The 22,772-nt window shown below is 47.9% G+C and overlaps 1 protein-coding gene across 1 annotated transcript in view; it reads left to right on the top strand.

Annotated features, from left to right (window-relative positions):
- The first annotated feature begins 13,054 nt into the window (after positions 1-13,054).
- The window catches only part of SPRYD3 (SPRY domain containing 3), a 150,065-nt gene continuing 140,347 nt past the window's right edge, over positions 13,055-22,772 (top strand). Inside the window, exon 1 of the mRNA XM_063952087.1 lies at positions 13,055-13,077. The gene's annotated coding sequence lies outside the window, so the exon portion shown is untranslated. The remainder of the gene's footprint in view (positions 13,078-22,772) is intronic.

The raw sequence follows: 22,772 nt of genomic DNA, 5'->3' as shown, positions 1-22,772 counted from the left end.
ACTGTTCTTACTGGTTGGGCCGTGCCCACTTGTGTGTCTTGTATGGTGGCTGCTAGAGAGAGTGCCGATATCGTGCTGGGCTCATCTTCTTGGTCGCAGCCCTGAGGGAAGTTTAAGATGGGATACAACTTGCACGGGTTAGCATTAATACATTTATCAAGTTCACTCTTATCATATATTAGTATGCCATTGTCTGTAGCCACTTTCTCCCCTGTAATATACGGTGGTGGTGGTGCAGTTGCAATCAGTTTCCTGCTAGGGTTGGAACCGGCTGCGTGAGCTAGTTCCCTTTGCATATCACTCTCTCGTTGCCATACATGTAAACAGTTTGAGTGTCTGATCCTTTCTTTTCGGGATTTTAACAGACATATCCTAATCCTTAAATTCTGCAACACCTCTGGATTAAAACTGCCTACCTTAGGGAATGGTTCCCTATCTTCCGCGGTCATACGTTCCCATTCATTGCATAAAACCTGTGTGTGTGATCCATATTTCTCACACATTATGTACCTCGCCGACCCCTTGGGCCGCGGAATATCAACCTGAACCCTGGTTGATCGTCCCTTACTTGAGCAACTGGCCCCCATCTTTTGCAGGTATTGCCTTCTCAGCTAATTCCTACAAAAAAAACAAAATACTCAATTATAAGGCAACGGTGAAAGTTCAACGAGTGCTCTCACCCACTCACGCCCACGTTGGCCAATACACCTAAACACTGTCGTCAGCGCCGGTCGTACCCAACCTAGGGCCCCTGTGTAACCTTTATTTACTGGAAATGTATGGGAGTGACTTACCCTAACCAGTAAATATTGGTCATTGGAGATTTCCTGAGTGACCAGCGAAACTCCCTTAAAACAAAAAAATTGTTACACAAATCACATTGCGTGTACTACACCTAGCGCCAATGATCCCGCGATTTGTACGCAAAACTCGTAAAAGGGTATCGCGGTGGGCTAAGTATTGCACTCACGAACGCGCGGTACAATCGCCCAGCGTATAGGTAACTGTTACTTATCCGCCGTGCGACCAATGGAATCGTTTTTCAGGCTGCGAAACCTCAGCCGGAGCGTATCTGAACGGGCCTATATGGGTACTACTCCAACCCCCTGGGCTGCGCTCTCTACACAAAACCTCGCTGACCTTTTAGGTCGCGGTATTCAGAGCTTCGCTTGACTTTGTCAGCGGTTTTCTGACTTCGCTGACCTCTTGGTCTGCTGTTATACTAATTGCTCCTTTACACCTTAATCAATGTTAACGTGAGCAAGCCACTCTCACGCCACCAAGTGTCCACTCACCTGGTGTGGTCTCCTACGGGATCCCGAATTCCATGGGTCCACAAAACCTTTATTGTTTGCACACTCACGCTCGTTCACTCATATACACTTTGGTTTTTCTGTACAGAAAATTAATTTTCATTCAGATAAAACAGCCTTAGCTCCAGAGGTGATACAGTAAAGAAGGTATTTAAACTAAATATTGGAAACTGATCAATTTGTGCTATTATCGCGTGGCTACTGTCTCGCGCCTAAACTAAAACAATGCTATTGTGTGATTTGTATTTAGCGGTCGTACTTTTACGCACGTTGCGTGAACACGCCACGTGTGTATGCCTTTACGTTGCGTACGCCTTTACGTTGCGTACGCAGTCCCGCACGCTGCCCGAGACACGTGTACAAAGGCCGTACGTCCGCAGTACTACAAAACCCACACTTCTATAAATGTAAGCGATATTTAACTATAATCGCTTACTGAACACAACACACAGTTTCTACTGTATAAACCTTTACAACTAGGCCAGGCTGCGTGTGCGTCTTACACTTACTTCTTTAACTATTAACTCTATATTTTAACTAAATAGCAACAAATTTTCCCAGTACAGGTCAAAATGAATCTAGTAATCAATGCTTACGGCAATAATGCGAGCAGATATGCAAAGTACAATATACAGGTGTATGCGTGTGTTGCATGCGCATTTGGCGCCAAACAGAAATTTACAGATTTTAAAAATAGCTTTGCGTTCTTACCTTACGGATCCCTCCAGCATCCCTTCAAACCATGCAGGGCAGACGCTTATCTAATCAGCACTAGTGTATCCACTGACCAAGAGAAGGCTTACAGGGGATACCTTTCCGCCCTTTGCTGATAGATAAAGTCTGCGAAAACTTGCTAGGCTGCGGGTATGAGGAAGAACCGGACGAGCTCCCAATTCATAATGTCGATATTATCTTAGACCGAAAAGCTATACCTTTAGATACACTATTACTGTGGAGCCGCAATGGCCGCTAGGCGGAATACACGTGCTACGCACTTTGTACGCTATTTGCGTACAGAGTCCTGCACGTGGTACGTACTTGGCGTACACACGCCGCACTGAGTGTACAGAGAACACACAGCGAGCGCACACACAATTGATAAACCTTTAAACCTTGTTAATGATATACTGTAATGATTTGATTACACTTTAAACCCTCAGCAGCAAAGTACTGCAACAATGTTATATCTTAAACCTTAAGTAGCGCTGACGGTATAAAGTACCCGCAGTGCATACACCTTATCAATACCTATACACCTTATACAGATAAATACACTTTAAAACCCTTGCAGGAAAGTGAAGACACAACACAGATTTGTAGTTGAAACCACAGGGTCTAAGGCCACAGTGGATTAATTCCAAAAAGGTAAACAGTACAAATCATACACTACAGGCTAACAAGATAAATCTAAACAGAATAATGGCTACAGAGAATGTACATACGTGAGAATGTTCGCAAGCGCGACCCGGCCGGTCCTCCGCTAGTCAGATAGAAAGCGTTCAGAGTCTTCTGACCGGCCAGGCAACAAAGGGCTTTTTATACACAACATGCATACACAATACAATGGTCACTGTAATCTCACTGTCCATTGGACACAGGGATGTGTCTTTACATTACAGAAGAGGTCATAGGTGGATTTGAATAGATGGGCGAAGTCTTTCCCCAACTGCTCTTGTGGGTGGTATCCTCTGGATTCCCACCGCATACATAATATACAGTAAATACAGTTAATGTTCATATTCTGCTTCTGCACATAACTATACGCTGGAACATGCGATCTTTCTCTAACCAACACCGGAATGTTACCCTCAAAATACCCTACAGCTGGATACTAGACATCACCTTCCAACCTTTATCTGACCCTTCCTATCATGCAAAGGTGAATCTCTTAGTCCAGGAACTGTTTAAACTGTTGATACTCGCTGATGCGGTCTAGGGGAGCTATATCTAAAATGTACACTATTTGGGTTAAATATGTAATGTTCTAATAACCCTCTATGCGTTCACAAACTCTACCGTAAATGCGCATACCACGCGCTAAGGCGCATGGCCGTGGAAAGCTCCTTTACGCAAATTGCGGATATGTGCACGCACGGCAGATTGAGGGCACACGCAGCGGGCATGCGCATGGGGTTAGTACGTGGGGCATGCATTACAATATTTTTTGACTTTGACACTTTCTAACATCCTCTAAGAATCTTTTTGATATAACGAGAGATCTAACCACTTTTGAAAGATTATGCGTCTCCCCTCAATCTCCTACCCACACTATTTCCCAGATATATACTATTATTTTTGAAAACCTTTTTACTCATCCTCTTTCATTTATAACCTCCTGGGAGAGAGATCTGCAAGACCTGCTCACACTATTTAATTGGGACTCCATATTTCGCAACACACAGGCGACTTCTCTCTGCTTATCTACGATGGAAAATCTTTATAAAATCATATATAGATGGTAGAGAATCCCTCTAATCCTCAATAAGATGTATCCCACTGTATCTGGCCTTTGCTGGAAATGTAAAGCGGCTCCGGGGAGTTTCTTACATATATGGTGGGAATGATCTTTCATATCCCCTTTCTGGACAGAGGTGTTTAAATGTTCTGAACTGATACTCGGTGACGTGGTACCCAAAGACCTAGGGTTTTGGATACTCAACTTGACCCCAGCAAGTCCACAGGCTTATAAATACTAACTGCTTAGACATTTCAATAACGCAGCTAAGGCCATAATACCAGCTCTCTGGAGATTTCCTTCACCCCCATCGATTAAACAATGGCTTAAAAAGATCGATTTTTTTCTTAGAAGATCTCATCTCCTTTTCTACAGGAAAGTCCATTAACTTTACAGCTATTTGGCTACCCTGGTGTGAATTTAAAGAGACACCCACATATATATCATATCTGGGTTTACAGGTTGTTGTCCAATGCCCTTTACTTTTTAAGACGCCTGAGGGAGAGTTGGCCAGTTTATGTTTACCTTACTCCTGTCCTGCCTTTCAGTGGGGATACCCTTTCTTTCTTCTATCTCTCTTATACCCCTTTCACACCGCACAAATAACCCGGTATCAACCCGGCATATTGCCGGGTCAATACGGGTCAGCGTGCGGTCTGAAAGGGGCATAGCCGAAATCCCAGGTCACCTGACCCAGCATTTCAACCCGGGAAGAAAGCAGTTTTATACCCGGGTTGAATACCGGGTCAGTGGCTGCGTAAACGGGCTCCCGGGTCGATGCAACCCGGGACCCGTTTACTACAGTAGGGAGAGGCGGCGCAGAGATGATCTCATCTCCCAAAGCCGCCTCTGCCTCCACTCCCCTCCCCCCCCCCCTGCTGCTACGGCAACCCGTCCGGCATATTGCCGGGTTGGGGAAGTTGCATTGGCAGTGTGAAAGGGGTACATATCCTCTTCTCTCCTTTCCTCCTCTCTATATTTCTTTTTTTAACTGTTTTGATACTATGTTTCTTGGCTGAATATTTGTATTATTGTAAATGTAGACAAATTGTATTTTTGGATGTTACTATAAGAAAAATTGACATGTATCCAGATGCGCTTTACTGTGCTTTCACTGACATTGATTCTTGATGTTTGAACATGTTGTCGTATCTGTCTACAATTAAAAAAAAATGATATATGAGTTTCATATTTAAAAATGAATGATGTTATGTGGGTTGGTTTTGTAAGTTATGCAAATATTTCATAGAATTAGCCCCTCTTAGGCTTTCCAGTGATTTTGATGGCTGGTAAATTATTCTCACATACAGTATTAGAAGGTTTACATGCAAAAATAATAATACAAAATACAAATAATAATATTATTATTATTACTAGGTGATTCATTGCGCCCTATGGGTGCTCTTTACACCGTCGTTAGGTGCTACGCCCCGTTAACCCCTGCATGCCTTTGAACATACGCAGGCCGGTAGATAACAGATCCAGAAATGCAGGGCAGTATAGAGGGCATACAGAAATGGGTTCCGGTTGAGAAAAGATGGACAGGTGTAGGGGGGGAGAAAGGGAATGTACAGAAACGCTGTGCGATGGGTAAAGGATAGGGAGAGGCAGGGTGGTAGGGAGAGGATAAAGAGAGGGAAGGTGTTAGACAGAAAATAGCGTTGCAAGAGGCTACGACCCGTTAACCCCTGCACGGGCTTTAGCTGTGCTATAATAGTTATTATATGGAGTATTACCTTCAAAAAAGTTCATGCTATTGGGTAAATATTGCAAGGGGAAAGGGCGTGCAATTGTCAAGGGGGCGTAGCCCTTTGTGAGGGCGTGAAGAGTGGCCGCAGGGCACAATGAATAACATAGTGTAGTATATACTGCTAGTGTATGCAGCGCAGCTTATACACACAGTGGCCACAGGTATCAGAGCCGCGTATACACACAATGGACACAGGTAGCTGAGCCGCTTATACACACAATGGCCACAGGTAACGGAGCCGCGTATCCACACAGTGGCCAGAGGTAGCAGGGCAGCTTATACACACAATACCCACAGGTAGCAGAGCCGCTTATACACACAATACCCACAGGTTGCAGAGCCGCTTATACACACAATACCCACAGGTAGCAGAGCCACTTATACACACAGCGCCCACAGGTAGCAGCGCAGCTTATACACACAGTGGCAAGTATCAGAGCCACGTATCCACACAGTGGCCAGAGGTAGCGCCCACAGGTAGCAGCGCAGCTTATACACACAGTGGCAAGTATCAGAGCCACGTATCCACACAGTAGCCAGAGGTAGCAGGGCAGCTTATACACACAATACCCAAGGGTAGCAGAGCCGCTTATACACACAGCGCCCACAGGTAGCAGAGCCGCTTATACACACAGTGCACACAGGTAGCAGAGCCGCTTATACACACAGTGCCCACAGGTAGCAGAGCCGCTTATACACACAGTGCCCACAGGTAGCAGAGCCGCTTATAATATACACACAGTGGCCACAGGTAGCAAAGTCGTTTATACACAACGTGCCCACAGGTAGCAAAGCAGTTTATACACACAATGACCACAGGTAGCAGTGGTGCTTATACACACAATGGCCCCCGGTAGCAGTGCCACTTCTACACACAATTCCCATAGGTAACAGAGGCGCTTATACACACAGTGGCCACAGGTAGCTGAGCCGCTTATACACACAATGGCCACAGGTAGCAGCACCACTTATACACACAATGGCCACTTTTAGCAGCACCGCTTATACACACAATGGCCACTGGTAGCAGTGTCACTAATACACACAATGGCCACAGGTAGCAGCACCACTTATACACACAATGGCCACAGGTAGCAGTGGCGCTTATACACACAATGGCCACAGGTAGCAGTGTCATTTATACACACAATGGCCACTGGTAGCAGAGCCACGTATACACACAGTGCCTACAGGTAGCAGTGCCACTTATACACAATGGCCACAGGTAGCAGTGTCGCTTAGACACATAATGGCCACAGTATTACTTTTTTTTATTAATCCAATGTCCACTGGTAGCAACTATACTCACAGAAGTTCAGTGTGTGTGTGGGGTGTTTGGAAAGGGGGTGGGTTCAGTGAGGTGGAGGTGCCTATCCGTGCCGCTGATTACCCCGATTCAGGGAATCACTTGTAGCGGCTGCGGATGGTGTCCGAGGTGCTATGTGTGGTGGAGGGGTGGGTGCAGGAGGGGGTCCAGAGGTGTTGCGGGTGGTGGAGGGGTGGGTGCAGTGGCACGGATGGCGGAAAGGGTGCAGAGGTGCTGTGGGTGGGGGAGGGGTAGGTGTGGGTGGGGGAGGTGCGGGTGTGGAAGGGGAGTGTAGATGGTGTTGGTGGGGGAGGGGTGGGTGCGGGGGGCTGTGGATGAAGGAGGGGGTCTGGAGGAGGTGTGCGTGGGGGAGGGGCGATGTAGTGGGGGGTGTTTGGGGAGGTGGGTTTGCAGCGGGGGTGAGGTTGGGTGATAGGTTCTAGAAGTGATGCGGGTGGAGGAGGGGTGGCTGCAGGGGAGCCGTGGATGGGGTCCGGAGGTGCTGTGGGAGGTGGTCCAGAGGTGCTGCGGGTGGGGGAGGTGTGGTGGGTCCACGAATGGGGGAAGGTGTCTATAGATGATGTGGGTGGGGGAGGAAGCCGGAGGTGCTGTGGTTGGGGGAGTGGCGGCTGCGGGTGGGGGCGGGAGTGCGGCGGGTGGGAGGGGGATGTGGTGGATGCTGTGGGTGGGAGGGGGGGCGTGTGCCGCGGGTGGGGGGCAGATGTGGTGGATGCTGTTGGTGCCACGGGTGGGGGGAGGGGTGGGTGGGGTGGAGGGTGCGGGGGTGTAGCGGGGGGAGAGGTGGGTATGGGGGTGCGGGGGTGCAGCGGGCAGCGGGTGGGGTAGGGGTGGTGGGTGCTGCGGGTGTGGGTGCTACGGGTGGCAGAGGGACGTGTTCCGCAGGTGGGGGACGGATGTGGTAGACGCTGTGGGTGCCACGGGTGGGGTGGAGGGTGAGGGGAGGGGGAGAGGTGGGTATGGGGGTGGGTTGGGGGAGGGTGGGGTGGAGGGTGCGGGGGAGAAGTGGGTATGGGGGTAGGGGAGGGACGAGGGTGCTGCGGGTGTGGGTGCTACGGGTGGGGTAGGGGGCGCGAGGCGGATGTGGTGGATACTGTGGGTGCTGCGGGTGGGGGAGGTGCAACGGGTGGGGGCGGGAGTGCTGTGGGTGGGGGAGGGGGGGGGGGGTGCTGCAGGTGTGGGTGCCGTGGGTGGGAGGGTGCGGGGTGGCGCGGAGGGTGTGGGGGTGTAGAGGGGGGGAGTGGTGGGTATGGGGTGGAGGTAGGGCGGGAGTGCTGCGGGTGGGGGAGGGGCGGGTTGTGGGTGCTATGGGTAGGGGAGGGGGCGGGAGTGCTGCGGGTGGGGGAGGGGCGTGTGCCGTGGGTGGGAGACAGATGTGGTGGATGCTGTGGATGCCGCGGGTGGGGGAGGTGTGGGTGGGGTGGAGGGTGCGGGGGAGGGGGGAGAGGTTGTAAATGCCAAAATTGATTTCTCACAAATATTTAAAATGCCCGCTCTAATATATATTGTAAATGCCTGCACCTCTTATTACCATATCCCATGAATGTGCGCTATACATCGCAAAACACTGCATCCCATAAGAGAAAACAATACACCCACACATTATCTGAGTTCCAAAGCTCATTGATGTATACATTTGTTATTAAAAGGATATGGATTCAATATATATTACAATGTACAGTATACCTATAATTACATGATTACAACTCACACAGTAAGCAGTTAATACATACAGTTACATACAGTTACAGGCCAGCGATACAATACCATTCCCTCAATGCTTATGTCTCTCTCTTTCTCTAAAATCATGCCGGGACTCCATCTTACGCTGAGACCAAAACAGGAACTGAGCTGGCAATAACTCCATCATCGTCTCAGACCTTACAGCAACTGTGAGACCAAAACAGGAACTACCTTCCTGTGTGATCAGCAATGTGTTATCTACTTTCTGGGGGAGGGATTCACGATGAGTCCCCAGTTCCTTTGTATATGCTAATCAGGTTCAGCCTTGAAGACATCCAAAGGGCTGGCCTGAGTTTCCTGTCCACTGTCCTAATAAGAGTGATTTTAGCTTTTATACATGTAATCATAATTATCCGCTGCAATGTCCCACGACTTCACAACAAGCATCAAATGAATCTACACATCAATCTGGTTGCTTCAATAGTAAACATGACCGGTCTATCTGGTTTCGTTCAAATAATACACATACATGACATTACTTCATTATATATATATAATTTTAAATCATCATGATGTCTGGCGCTTGATATTATTATAATTATGTACTGTATGAGATAAGTGTCGAATCCATCTCTGTGGCATGTCCGTGTAAATGCGTGTGTTACCATATATTGCTGTGCCCGCTGCGCGTATTTGCAAGTATAGCGACTCATAATGTGTGCAGTTTGTATGTTCTCTTTATGTAATATTTTTTTTTACTTCGACAAGGTGGGTATGGGGGAGGTGCGGCTTCGGGGGTGTGGTGGGGGTCTGGATGCGCTGCGGGCAGGAGAGGGGGTGCTGCGGGTGTGGGTGCTACGGGTGGGGGAGGGGGCGGGAGTGCTACGGTGGGGAGGGAGTGCAGCGGGTGGGGAGGGGCGTGTGGTGCGAGTGGGGGGGCAGATGTGGTGGATGCTGTGGGTGTCGTGGGTGGGGGAGGTGCGGGTGGGGTGGAGGGTGCGGGGGGGACGGAGAGGAAGGTATGGGGGTGGGGGAGGTGCCACGGGTGGGGGAGGGGCGGGTGGGGTGGAGGGTGCAGGGGTGTAGTGGGGGGGAGAGAGGGGTATGGGGCATACTTGCCTACCTGACCCTCTCCATGAGGGAGAAAATGCTTTGTTCCTGGACTTTCCTGGTAATGTATGATTGCCATCACCTGTGGTGAGCTAGTTAATTGATAAGAAAGGTGTTTCACCACAGGTGATGGCAATCATACATTACCAGGAAAGTCCAGGAACAGAGCATTTTCTCCCTCATGGGGCGGGAATGCCGTGGGTGTAGGAGGGGCGGGAGTGCCGCGGGTGGGGGTGGGGTTGCTGCAGGTGTGGGTGCAACGAATGGGTGAGGGGGCGGGAGTGCTGCAGGTGGGGGAGGGGCGTCTGCCACGAGTGGGGGGGGGGGCGGGAGTGCCACGGGTGTGGGAGGGGCAGAGGGGTTTCGCGGGGCGTGTGCCGCATGTTGTGGAAGCTGTGGGTGGGAGGGGAGCGGGTGCGGCAGGCAGAGGTGGTCCACGGCATTCTCCTCCGGACTGTGCGGCGGCCGCAAGACTCACCGGCTGCAGTGTCACCAGGGTGCAGGGAGTGAACAGGGAGGAGGGAAAGAGGGGACTGGGCGGAGATGGGGAGGGGACTGGGTGGGGATGGGTGGACCGAGGGAAGGGACTGTTCCTGGCCTGCATCCAGCCACCCAGATCTGTGACTGTGACTCCGCCCAGCGTTAGAAATGCAGGCACAGAGTCACAGGGCTAATATATAGGAGATTATTATTATTAATAATAAAAACATTACAAACACTACTGTACATTGGGGAAGTAAACTACAGAGCTATAATAAATAAATAAAAAAACAGATGGTAGAGGAGGCCATGATTTGAAACTTATTGTAAAAGTTAAGCAAAATAAATGAATAAATAAATCCTGTAAAAGATAGGAAGACAAAAAATTTTTTGGAAAAACAAAAACAAAAATGAAATGCTGCTGCTCTCAGTGCTGGACACATCCAGGGCCTGATTCAGAGGTGGACACTCTTTGCTGCAGCCACTACTGCATCTATATGCTACTTCCATGGATGATGGTGGTCCTACTAAGACTCGCTAATCCAGCACTGTGCGCACCTACAGGCAGTGCTCCAGTCCTATGAAGGTGCAGATTGTCTGAACATGGCTGCCTATGTCAGTGCAACTGAGTCTTTCAACGCTGTTGCTGACCACGAAACTCCTGTAACACACTTATGTCTAGCCACCCTCCTATTTACCACTCAGAAACGCCCGTCAGTTGCATGGATCTGCAAGTAATTATGATCTGCGTCTTTGTGCATTAACCATCGGGATGCATACGCAGTGCGGCTTGGTCACATGAGCAGACTGAAAACATTGTCCGCTAAGTCCGATGCCAGTACAGAGTCCACCTCTGATTCAGACCCACAATGTTTTATTTTATTCTGATCTGCATTATATAGTGCCGCCTATGGGGCTGCTTCTGAGTTGGGAACAAAGCAAAAAAAATTCAGAAATTGGACCTGGAGAAACCAAGCTGTAAGGTAAGGGGTGCATGCCGGATAAATACCAGCAGTTCTGCATGTAGCCCACAAGTGATGCTTTATGTTTACACTTAGATGTCAGCCAGGACACACGCCTCTCAAATCTCTCTGCACATTTTAAATCTGCCCCACCTAGGGATAGCCATCAGCAGATTAACCATCGATGGTGCCATCTGTGATTAACATCAATTGCATGAAACCGTTGACTGTAAATTATTGATGGTTTACACGCATTGATGACCATCCCTGCTGGGGAGCACAATGGGCCGCAGACCAGTCAGGTTCGGGGGCTTCGCGTTGCAGGGGCCAGGGCTAAGCTGACAGACAGCCATCACCTGGCAACCCATCGATAGTTGTTAGCCATCAATGGTCAAGTTGATCCTTAGCCCCATCTGCAGTGCAACATGGTTTTGCCAAGGTGCAAAGATACTCCTTTTTTTTCCCCAGCTGCGCCCCCACATGAGAATCAGCCCTATATGAGCAGACAGAGGCATCAAGTATTTTGGGAGTATTTTGCAGTCTTTGGAACTGTAGAAGAGGATCATCTGCTTTGTATTTCATTTGTCTGGACTTTTCTAGTTAAAGTAATCAGAAAATAATTTAGAGTTGCTTACTGCATGCATAATCACTCCCATACGCCTAGTCAGTGACTTAATAAACCTTCTGTACCTGTTTACTTACAGTACCACACTTGGCAGAAAATATTTTCCTACATTGTCATTTCCTTCAGTGTACATTTTCCCCTTGCTCTCCACATAGACAGCATTGTACTGCAGTGGCAAACGCAGGATTTGCATGGGGGGGGGTTTCCAGAACTGGGTGAAGCCAATCACGGGGGTGGGGACTGAGGTGACCCAGTATATGCTGGGTCCGTAAAACTAGTGTGTCTGTGTATATATATATATATATATATATATATATATCCCATGTAAAGAAGGCGGCACTCAGAGACTTGAAGGTGCAAAAGAATATTTAGTAAACAAGCTGCAGAGTTACATCAACGTTTCGGGGCGCGCAGCCCCTTCATCAGGATGAAGAAGGGGCTGCGCGCCCCGAAACGTTGATGTAACTCTGCAGCTTGTTTACTAAATATTCTTTTGCACCTTCAAGTCTCTGAGTGCCGCCTTCTTTACATGGGATAGTGATGGAGGTGGAAACCTCATAGGATGGCACCTGAGCCAGAAAGCCCACGGATGCCTTCCGAGTGCCGGCTACTACAAGGGTATCTATCTATCCATCTATCTATCCATCCATCCATCTATCTATATATATATATAAAATACATATCTACACATATATATACCGTATATATATATATATATATATATATATATATATATATATATATATATACACACACACACACACACACACACACACACACACACACACACATTCAGAAACACATATACATAGCATATTAAACATGCATACATACATATATATATATATATATATATAGATAGATACACACATACAGTACACGTATATATACACATGTATATATCATATGTGTGTGTGTTTATATGTATGTATGTATATACATGTGTATATATGTATGCACATGGATATATATGTACTATAATTAAAATAAAGTAAACTTTTACTGCACTTACAAGTGCCACCAGGAAGACAGCAGGCTGCAGAGGATGCTAGACAGCCATTAATAATACTCATGCAGCTAAAAAAATAAATAAATATATTTTTATTTATTTATTTTTTAAGTGGAGGGGGGTTTCTGGGTGCTCGGAAACCCCCCCTGGGTGCACCACTGTACTGAGCTATTCTATTTATAGTTTTCTGGTGGAATAAGGATGTGTATACACAGGTGATTATGTTGCAGTGTTTACACTTCGTTATCAGTGACGTTGCCAGTGTGTGCAGACAATTACACCCACTACAGAGATCAGTGCATTCTGTTTAATCAGCCATTGAACTGTGGTTTCTGGAGCTTCAACAGAACGCAGCACAGGAGGACAGTAAGTGTTGTTGTGTATCAGCCCTAATACACCTATCACTGTCATGTACATGAAGAGATGTTTTGCTTAAAATAACAATTTTGGGACCTAAATCAGATTTGTTTGTAATGCTAACATTCACGGTAAGGGTGTGTACACACGGTGAGATTCGGGCTATGCCCGATTCTCACCATGCGACAGGAGCCGGGTCGGCACTTAGCCAGTATCGCAAGCACATAATGAGTGTGCTTGCGATACTTGCTATGTGCGATTTTGGCTAAGTCACGATTTTGACTATCTCTTCTATAGAGAGAGCCAAAATTGACTTGCGTGCACAGTCTATTTTTTCTTTCGATGCCGACCGCGCGGGACCGCGCATCGGCATCGAATCGGGATCGCAAGGTGACTGTCACCGTGCGATCTGCACTAACTTTTCTTCCGATTCTGACTATATAGTCAGAATCGGAAGAAAAAAATCTCACCGTGTGTACACACCCTACAGTGTACAGACTGTGTCATACCTCCCAACATGACCCTTTCCAGGAGGGACAGAATGCTCTGCTCCTGGACTTTTCTCTTAATTTATGATTGCCATCACCTGTGCTGAAACGCCTTTCTTATCCATTAACCTGTTCAACACAGGTGCCTGCAATCATTAATTAAAAGAAAAGGCCAGAAGCAGAGCATTGTGTCCCTCCTGGAGAGGGTCATGTTGGGATATATGCTGTGTATACTCCATGATTGCACTGCGTACACGCCAAGGTACTTCTGCAATGCCAGTCACAGTGAGGATTTCATGTTAGAGTGATTGACAGGAAGGGATCATCTGGATGAGTGGCAGCAAAAAGGCAGGCATGTCGCGGCTATTTCTGAGTGCCTGTTTCTGCCTTCACTGCGACCATGTCTGTAGAGAAACATGGCACCGTTGTCACTACTTCCGCGGCCAGTCTGTGTGGCCATAGACTCACTCAGTGGGGTAGATGTTTCTCATAACTGTGCTGATGCTGCGCATGTGTATGGTGGCTGCAGTGTACGTATTTGCTATGGCATCTATATACTTCTCTGAGTACCAGCTTCACTTACGATGATGAGCTAGTCCAAAGACTAAAAAATCGCAGCCGCGTAGGCATGTGTGTACAAATCTGAATTTTAGCACTTCCCTTTTAGAGATCCAATCCACTTTATCCAATGGAATCACAGAACAGCAAACTAACAAACATGAGGGTAATTCAGATCTGATCGCAGCAGCAAATTTGTAACGGGCAAAACCATGTGCACTGCAGGGTGGGTAGATATAACATCTGCAATGGGTAGATTTGGGTAGGTTATATTGTTTCTGTGCAGAGTAAATACCGTCTGCTTTATTTTTACACTGCAATTTAGATTTCAGTTTGAACACACCCTTCCCAAATCTAAGGGGCCCTACACACTCGGCGATGCGCCGCCGAGGTGCCCGACGGCCGATACGGCCGACGAGCAACCCGGCGGCGGGGGGGCAGTGACGGGGGGAGTGAAGTTTCTTCACTCCCCACGTCACGCGGCTGCATTGAAATGCAGGCAAATATGGACGAGATCGTCCATATTGGCCTGCATGCACAGCCGACGGGAGATCAGCGATGAACGAGCGCGGGGCCGCGCATCGTTCATCGCTGGAGTCTCCACACTGAAAGATATGAACGAGATCGTTCATATCTTTCAGAATATCGGCATGTGTGTAGGGCCTATAACTCTCTCTGCACATGTTATATCTGCCCCACCTGCAGTGCACATGGGGGGTAATTCCAAGTTGATCGCAGCAGGAAATTTTTTAGCAGTTGGGCAAAACCATGTGCACTGCAGGGGAGGCAGATATAACATGTGCAGAGAGAGTTAGATTTGGGTGGGTTATTTTATTTCTGTGCAGGGTAAATACTGGCTGCTTTATTTATACACTGCAATTTAGATTGCAGATTGAACACACCACACCCAAATCTAACTCTCTCTGCACATGTTAAATCTGCCTTCCCTGCAGTGCACATGGTTTTGCCCAACTGCTAAAAAATTTCCTGCTGCGATCAACTTGGAATTACCCCCATGGTTTTGCCCATTAGCTAACAAATTTGCTGCTGCAATCAGATCTGAATTAGGCTCTATGTGCATGCCCTCACAAAACCAAAACCAAAATATATATTCTCAACTATTATCTCTGGAGATAAACAAAACTCTCAACATTATTTAGTGAGTGATAAATTGCACCAGCCAATCAGCTCCTACCTGCCATGTTACAGGACTGTGTTTGAAAAATGACAGGAGCGGATTGGCTGGTGCAATTTATCACTCACAGTGAAATGTATCACTCATTGATAAATAAGGGCATATATGTGACTTCTGGCCTCCAGGATCACTTAATAGCACAGATAGTCAGATATGTAAAGGCTTATATCCATACTTGCCAACTGAGGGAGCAAACATGTAAGAGGTGAAGCCGCCCACCCTTGCTACATCGAGGCCCCGTGCTGCAATTTGCATACCCTCCAACATAAAAATTGGAACAAATTAGAAAAGGGCGTGGCCACAGGTAAAGAGGGCGTGGTCACACCCCTTTTCCTATACTTTCAATGGAAGTTTAGAGAGCCAAAAATCGGTACAGACCATAAAAAAAAGGTACTGTACCTATGAAAAAGGTACAGTTGAAGGGTATGCAATTGTTGCACTGTACAGCAGTGACTGGAGCCACAATAATGTGATTCCATCTAACCCTAGAAGTGAGGTAAGTGTACATATATATTATGTATTAGAATTATTAGTGCACAATGACGCCCACCTGTGGAGTGTGCAGCAATTCTATTTTATTTTTGTAAGGAAACATGACTACGTTGCCGTATATTAAAACACAACCCCAATGTCACACACCAGAGGCGGCGTTCGCCGCGCTTACCCCTGCGTGTCTGCTGGTCGGTGTTGCGGCCTCTGCCTTCGGTGGGCCACGGGCTCCGGCGTCTGTTTGGCGCGGCTACCGGCGGATCTCCGGGGCATGGGCGCCGCCATGACACCCGGCATCACGTGGACGGGGGGCAGGTGACGTCATCAGACTGCTCCGCCAATCCAGTGCTGGCGGGAGATTCAAAGTCAGACGCCGGACAGAGCTTCAGTGCCTGAGTATCGTCTTTCCCTGACGTAGATGCCAGTGCTCTTGTTCCCGGCAAGGATCTCTGCAGTTGTACTCCAGTGTCTCCGGCATTTCCAGCTGCCAGTTCGCTACACCGGTTCCAGTGTATTCTGCGGCCGGTAATCTCTCTGCGTACCAGTCATCCGTGTTCCTAGTAATCAGCGTCTCAAGTCTCCGTTCTCAAGTTCCACAAATCCATCAGCGTCTCAAGTCTCCGTTCTCAAGTTCCACAAATCCAACAGCGTCTCAGTCTCCGTTCTCAAGTTCCACAAATCCAACAGCGTCTCAGTCTCTGTACTCAAGCTCTACAAATCCACAGCGTCTAAAACCCCTGCACTTCAATTCCTCACATCATCAGCGTCTCAGTCTCCGTTCTCAAGTTTTACAAATCCACAGCGTCTAAAACCCCTGCACTTCAGTTTCTCACGTCATCAGCGTCTCAGTCTCCGTTCTCAAGCTCTACAAATCCACAGCGTCTAAAACCCCTGCACTTCAATTCCTCACATCATCAGCGTCTCAGTCTCCGTTCTCAAGTACTACAAATCCACAGCGTCAAAAACCCCTGCACTTCAGTTTCTCACATCATCAGCGTCTCTGTCCCCACTCACAAGTTCTTCAACCATCAGTGCTATTAATCATCATTCATAAGCTCCATAAGTTATCAGTGACTTTCAAACATCACCCACAGTTTCTTCAATTACTAACATCCCCAATACTGCTCACTAAACCCTTCAGTGGGTCTGGACATTTCCTCATTTATTCCTTTTTGGCATTTGACTTTAAGTTGTTTTCCTTTGCAATAAAGCTCTTTAATATTTCATCAAACTCCGCTGTCAGCGTCCTGTATGAGGAAGTCCTATATCAGGCCTTCCCTTTTCCAGCTCCTTTTCTGAATGTCCTTGAGCCATACTTGCCTACCTGACCCTCTCCATGAGGGAGAAAATGCTCTGTTCCTGGACTTTCCTGGTAATGTATGATTGCCATCACCTGTGGTGAAACGCCTTTCTTATCAATTAACTAGCTCACCACAGGTGATGGCAATCATACATTACCAGGAAAGTCCAGGAACAGAGCATTTTCTCCCTCATGGAGGGGGTCAGCTAGGCAAGTATGCCTTGAGCCACTGCCTACACCCCTTTGACATTCAAACTAATAGCATTATAAACTAAGAGTTGGCAACTATCCCTGTTATGCATGATACCAATGCCTGTATGGAATACATAGCGGTTTCTTCAAGCTGGGGTTCCATATATAACACCGTAGGCCTTATTTGGATGCAGCCACGTCTGTGTCTGCAAAACTCCCCCTCTGGCGATCCCCGCGAGAGTGCACCAGCATATGCTGTGTTTCTCTTCCTGGCTGTCTCAAGTGGGTATGCGTGAGATCTTGCTATACGGTAGTTGTGAATGGGAGGACATCTGCACTGTCAAAATTGATAGCTGCAGGTGTTGGAACGCATAGCTCCACACATCTCCTCCTTAATACGTGGGGGAGAAGCGGTATCAGAGTAATAAAGTGCGCCGATGCCGCTTCTCATACCATAACGGCATTTCCTACATTTACCCCTAAGGATCAAATAGGGTTGAGCCTGGTTACCAAAAGGATTAAAAAAAATGGCAGACTAGATGGGCCAAGTGGTTCTTATCTGCCATCAAATTCTATGTTACTGAACAAATCCTTCTGGACCCCATGAAGAAGTCAGACTGACGAAATACGCGTGTGTGTGTGTGTGTGTGTATATATATATATATATATATCTTAGAGATGAGCGGGTTCGGTTCACAGAGAACCGAACCATACCGAACTTCACCATTCGAGTCCGGATCCAAGCCAGGCTCAGGTTTTCCCGCCTGACTCGGAAACCAGAACGAGGCAAAACGTCATCATCCCGCTGTCGGATTCTTGCGGGGTTTGGATTCCATATAAGGAGCCGCGCGTCCCTGCCATTTTCACTCCGGCATTGGAGAGTGTAGAGAGAGGACGTGTCTCCGTTCTCTCAGTGTCCGTGTCTTGTGCTGAATCTGTCCAGTCACAGTGCTTGTGTCCTCTGCTGCCATATGTCCAGTGGTGCTGTGTTGTGCTGCATCAGTTCAGTGGTGGTGTGTTGTGCTGCATCAGTCACAGTGGTGGTGTCCTCTGCTGCCATATGTCCAGTGCTGCTGTATAATAAGTCCCTTACAGTGTTGCTGTGTTGTCCTGCATCAGACCAGTGGTAGTGTCCTGGCCATCAGTCATTCCAGTGACCAGGCAGTCACAGTGGTATATGCTGCTGCTATATATCCACTGCTGCCGTATAATAATAATAATAATAATAATAATAATAACAACAAGTCCCTTACAGTGTTGCTGTGTTGTGCTGCATCAGACCAGTGGTAGTATCCTGGCCATCAGTCATTCCTGTGCCGCATATTGTGTTATATAACTCCAAAAAAATAATGGAGATCAAAAAATAGGATTTTAATTACCTACCGGTAAATCCTTTTCTCGTAGTCCGTAGAGGATGCTGGGGTCCATATTAGTACCATGGGGCATAGACGGGTCCACCAGGAGCCATTGGCACTTTAAGAGTTTAATAGTGTGGGCTGGCTCCTCCCTCTATGCCCCTCCTACCAGACTCAGTCTAGAAACTGTGCCCGAGGAGACGACATACTTCGAGAGAAGGAATTACACAGATAGTGGCGAGATTCATACCAGCTCACACAACACACAAATCCGGCTAACAACCCAGACCAAGTAGCAGCTCGGCAAAGCTGTAAGGCCGATACACCCCGGGCAGCCGCCCAGGAAGAACCCACCTTACGAGTAGAGTGGGCCTTAACCGATTTCGGACACGGCAATCCTGCCGTAGAATATGCATGCTGGATAGTGAACCTGATCCAGCGTGAAATCGACTGCTTAGAAGCAGGACACCCAATTTTCTTAGGATCATAGAGAACAAAGAGAGAGTCAGTTTTTCTATGACGAGCTGTCCTCTTCACATAGATCTTCAAAGCCCTCACAACATCCAAGGCCTTTGAAGCAATTGAGGAGTCAGTAGCCACTGGCACACCAATAGGTTGGTTGATATGGAAAGCCGATACAAACTTAGGCAGGAACTGTGGACGAGTCCTAAGTTCCGCCCAGTCTTCATGGAAGATCAGATAAGGACTTTTACAAGATAAAGCCCCCAATTCCGACATGCGTTGGGCAGAAGCCAAGTCCAACAAAGTGACCGCCTTCCACGTGAGAAAACTTGATGTCAGCCTCCAGTAGAGGCTCAAACCAAGCTGATTGTAGGAACTGCAACACCACATCTAGATCCCAGGGAGCCGTTGGTGCCACAAAAGGAGGTTGGATGTGCAGAATCCCTTTCAAAAATGTTTGAACCTCAGGGAGGACGGCCAATTGTTTTTTAAAAAATAGGATTTTAATACCTACCGGTAAATCCTTTTCTCTTAGTCCGTAGAGGATGCTGGGGTCACTTCAAGAACCATGGGGTATAGACGGGATCCGCAAGAGACATGGGCACTTTAAGACTTTCAAAGGGGTGTGAACTGTCTCCTCCCTCTATGCCCCTCCTCCACATTCCAGTTTTAGGAACTGTGCCCAGGGAGACAGACATTTCGAAGAAAAGGATTTATTGTTAAACTAAGGTGAGATACATACCAGCTCACACCTCAAGCACGCCGTACAACATGGCATTTAACACAAAGCAATGCAACGGCATGAACAACATCAGCAACAGGCTGACTGTAACACAACATGTGTGTAACCACAACTAATAACTGCAGATACAGTACGCACTGGGACGGGCGCCCAGCATCCCCTACGGACTAAGAGAAAAGGATTTACCAGTAGGTATTAAAATCCTATTTTCTCATACGTCCTAGAGGATGCTGGGGTCACTTCAAGAACCATGGGGTTTATACCAAAGCTCTAGAACGGACGGGAGAGTGCGGATGACTCTGCAGCACCGATTGACCAAACATGAGGTCCTCATCAGCCAGGGTAGCAAACTTGTAGAACTTCGCAAAGGTGTTTGAACCCGATCAAGTAGCCGCTCGGCAAAGCTGTAATGCTGAGACCCCCTGGACGAGCCCACCTTTCTGGTAGAATGGGCCTTCACCGATTTTGGTAACGGCAATCCAGCCGTAGAATGAGCCTGCTGAATCGTATGACAGATCCAGCGCGCAATAGTTTGCTTGGAAGCAGGAGCCCCAATTTTGTTGGGAGCATACAGGACAAACAGAGCCTCCGTTTTCCTAGACTGAGCCGTTCTGGCCACATAAATTTTCAAAGCTCTGACAACGTCTAGAAACTTCGATTCCAGCAAGGCGTCAGTAGCCACTGGCACCACAATAGGTTGGTTCAAGTGGAACGACGAAACCAATTCAGACACCCGCCTTGCAGATGCCAAGGCCAACAGCATGACCACTTTCCAAGTGAGGAATTTCAACTCTACCTTCTGTAAAGGTTCAAACCAAGGAGATTGAAGGAATTGCAACACCACGTTAAGGGCACAGGGGGCACAAAGGGAGGTTGGATGTGCAACACGCCTTTCACAAAAGCCTGAACTTCTGGAAGGGAGGCCAATTGTTTCTGGAAGAAAACCGATAAGGCCGAAATTTGTACTTTAATGGAGCCCAACTTTAGGCCCCCATCCACACCGGCTTGTAGAAAATGGAGAAAACGTCCCAACTGAAATTTTTCCATAGGAGCCTTCTTGGATTCACACCAAGACACGTATTTTCTCCAAATACGGTGGTAATGTTTAGACGTTACACCTTTCCTGGCCTGAATAAGAGTGGGGATGACTTCCTCGGGAATACCCTTTCGGGCTAGGATCCGGCGTTCAACCTCTAAGCCGTCAAACTAAGTCACGGTAAGTCTTGAAACACGCACGGCCCCTGCTGTAACAGATCCTCTCGTAGAGGAAGAGGCCAGGGATCTCCTATGAGTAATTCCTGCAGATCTGGATACCAAGCCCTCCTTGGCCAGTCTGGAACAATGAGGATCGCTCGAACCTTTGTTCTTCTTATGATCTTTATCACTTTTGGAATGAGTGGAAGCGAAGGAAACACGTACACCGACTGAAACACCCACGGTGTCACCAGGGCGTCCACTGCTATTGCTTGAGGGTCTCTCGACCTGGAACAATATCTCTGAAGTTTCTTGTTGAGGCGAGATGCCATCATGTCTATTTGAGGAATTCCCCAAAGACTTGTCACTTCTGCAAAGACCTCTTGATGAAGACCCCACTCTCCTGGATGGAGATCGTGTCTGCTGAGGAAGTCTGCTTCCCAGTTGTCCACTCCTGGAATGAAGATCGCTGGCAGAGCGCTTGTATGCCTTTCCGCCCAGCGGAGAACCTTTGTGGCCTCTGCCATTGCCGCTCTGCTCTTTGTTCCGCCCTGGCGGTTTATGTACGCTACTGCTGTCATGCTGTCCGACTGAATCAAGACGGGCCGATAGCGAAGAAGATGTTCTGCTTGCAGAAGGCCATTGTAAAAGGCCCTTAGCTCGAGAACGTTTATGTGTAGACAAATTTCCTGGCTTGACCATCTTCCCTGGAAGCTTACCCCCTGTGTGACTGCTCCCCAGCCTCGGAGACTCGCATCTGTGGTCACAAAGATCCAGTCCTGGATCCCGAACCTGCGTCCCTCTAGGAGGTGAGAGCTGTGCAGCCACCACAGGAGTGAGATTCTGGTCTTGGAAGACAGGATTATTCTTCGGTGCATGTGCAGATGGGACCCGGACCACTTGTCCAACAGGTCCCACTGAAACACACTGGCATGGAATCTGCCAAACTGAATGGCCTCGTAGGCCGCCACCATCTTCCCCAGCAACCGAGTGCATTGATGGATCGATACTCTCGCTGGCTTCAGAATTTGTTTGATCAGGTTCTGAATTTCCAGCGCCTTTTCTACTGGCAGAAAAAATCTCTGTAAGTCTGTGTCCAGAATCATTCCCAAAAATGACAGCCGTCTCGTAGGAACCAACTGTGATTTTGGCAAGTTCAGGAGCCAACCATGTTGCTGCAGAATTGTCAGGGAGAGTAATTGGTCCTTGGATCTCGCCTTTATCAGGAGATCGTCCAAGTACGGGATAATTGTGACTCCTTGCTTGCGCAGGAGAACCACAATTTCGGCCATTACTTTGGTGAAAATCCTCGGAGCCGTGGACAGACCAAACGGCAACTTCTGAAATTGGTAATGACAATCCTGAACCGCAAACCTCAGGTAAGCCTGATGTTGAGGATAAATGGTGACAATGCTAAATTCCTTTGTCGTATAACAACCCTTTATGAAGCTAAGAACACTGTACGCTGTTTGCTTAAGAAGTACCGTAATGGTACGCTATTGGAGTAGCGATCGCTCAGCCGTAGGCGAGACGCTCAAGCGTCACGTTCGCTCACGGCCCAGTGATCACAGGACACGTTATTGGCTATGACTAGGGGAATGATTCGCTGTAGCGTAGCGTGCGCTCGAGACCACGAGGAGGTCACCAGTGATGCAGATGCTCACAACACTATACCTTTATGATAAAACCTTATACCAATGAAATACAAAGAATACCTTAATGTGAGTAC

The sequence above is a fragment of the Pseudophryne corroboree genome, chromosome 2, assembly GCF_028390025.1.
Source record: "Pseudophryne corroboree isolate aPseCor3 chromosome 2, aPseCor3.hap2, whole genome shotgun sequence".
Lineage (NCBI taxonomy): Eukaryota > Metazoa > Chordata > Amphibia > Anura > Myobatrachidae > Pseudophryne > Pseudophryne corroboree.
This window is presented reverse-complemented; position numbering and strand designations above follow the sequence as displayed.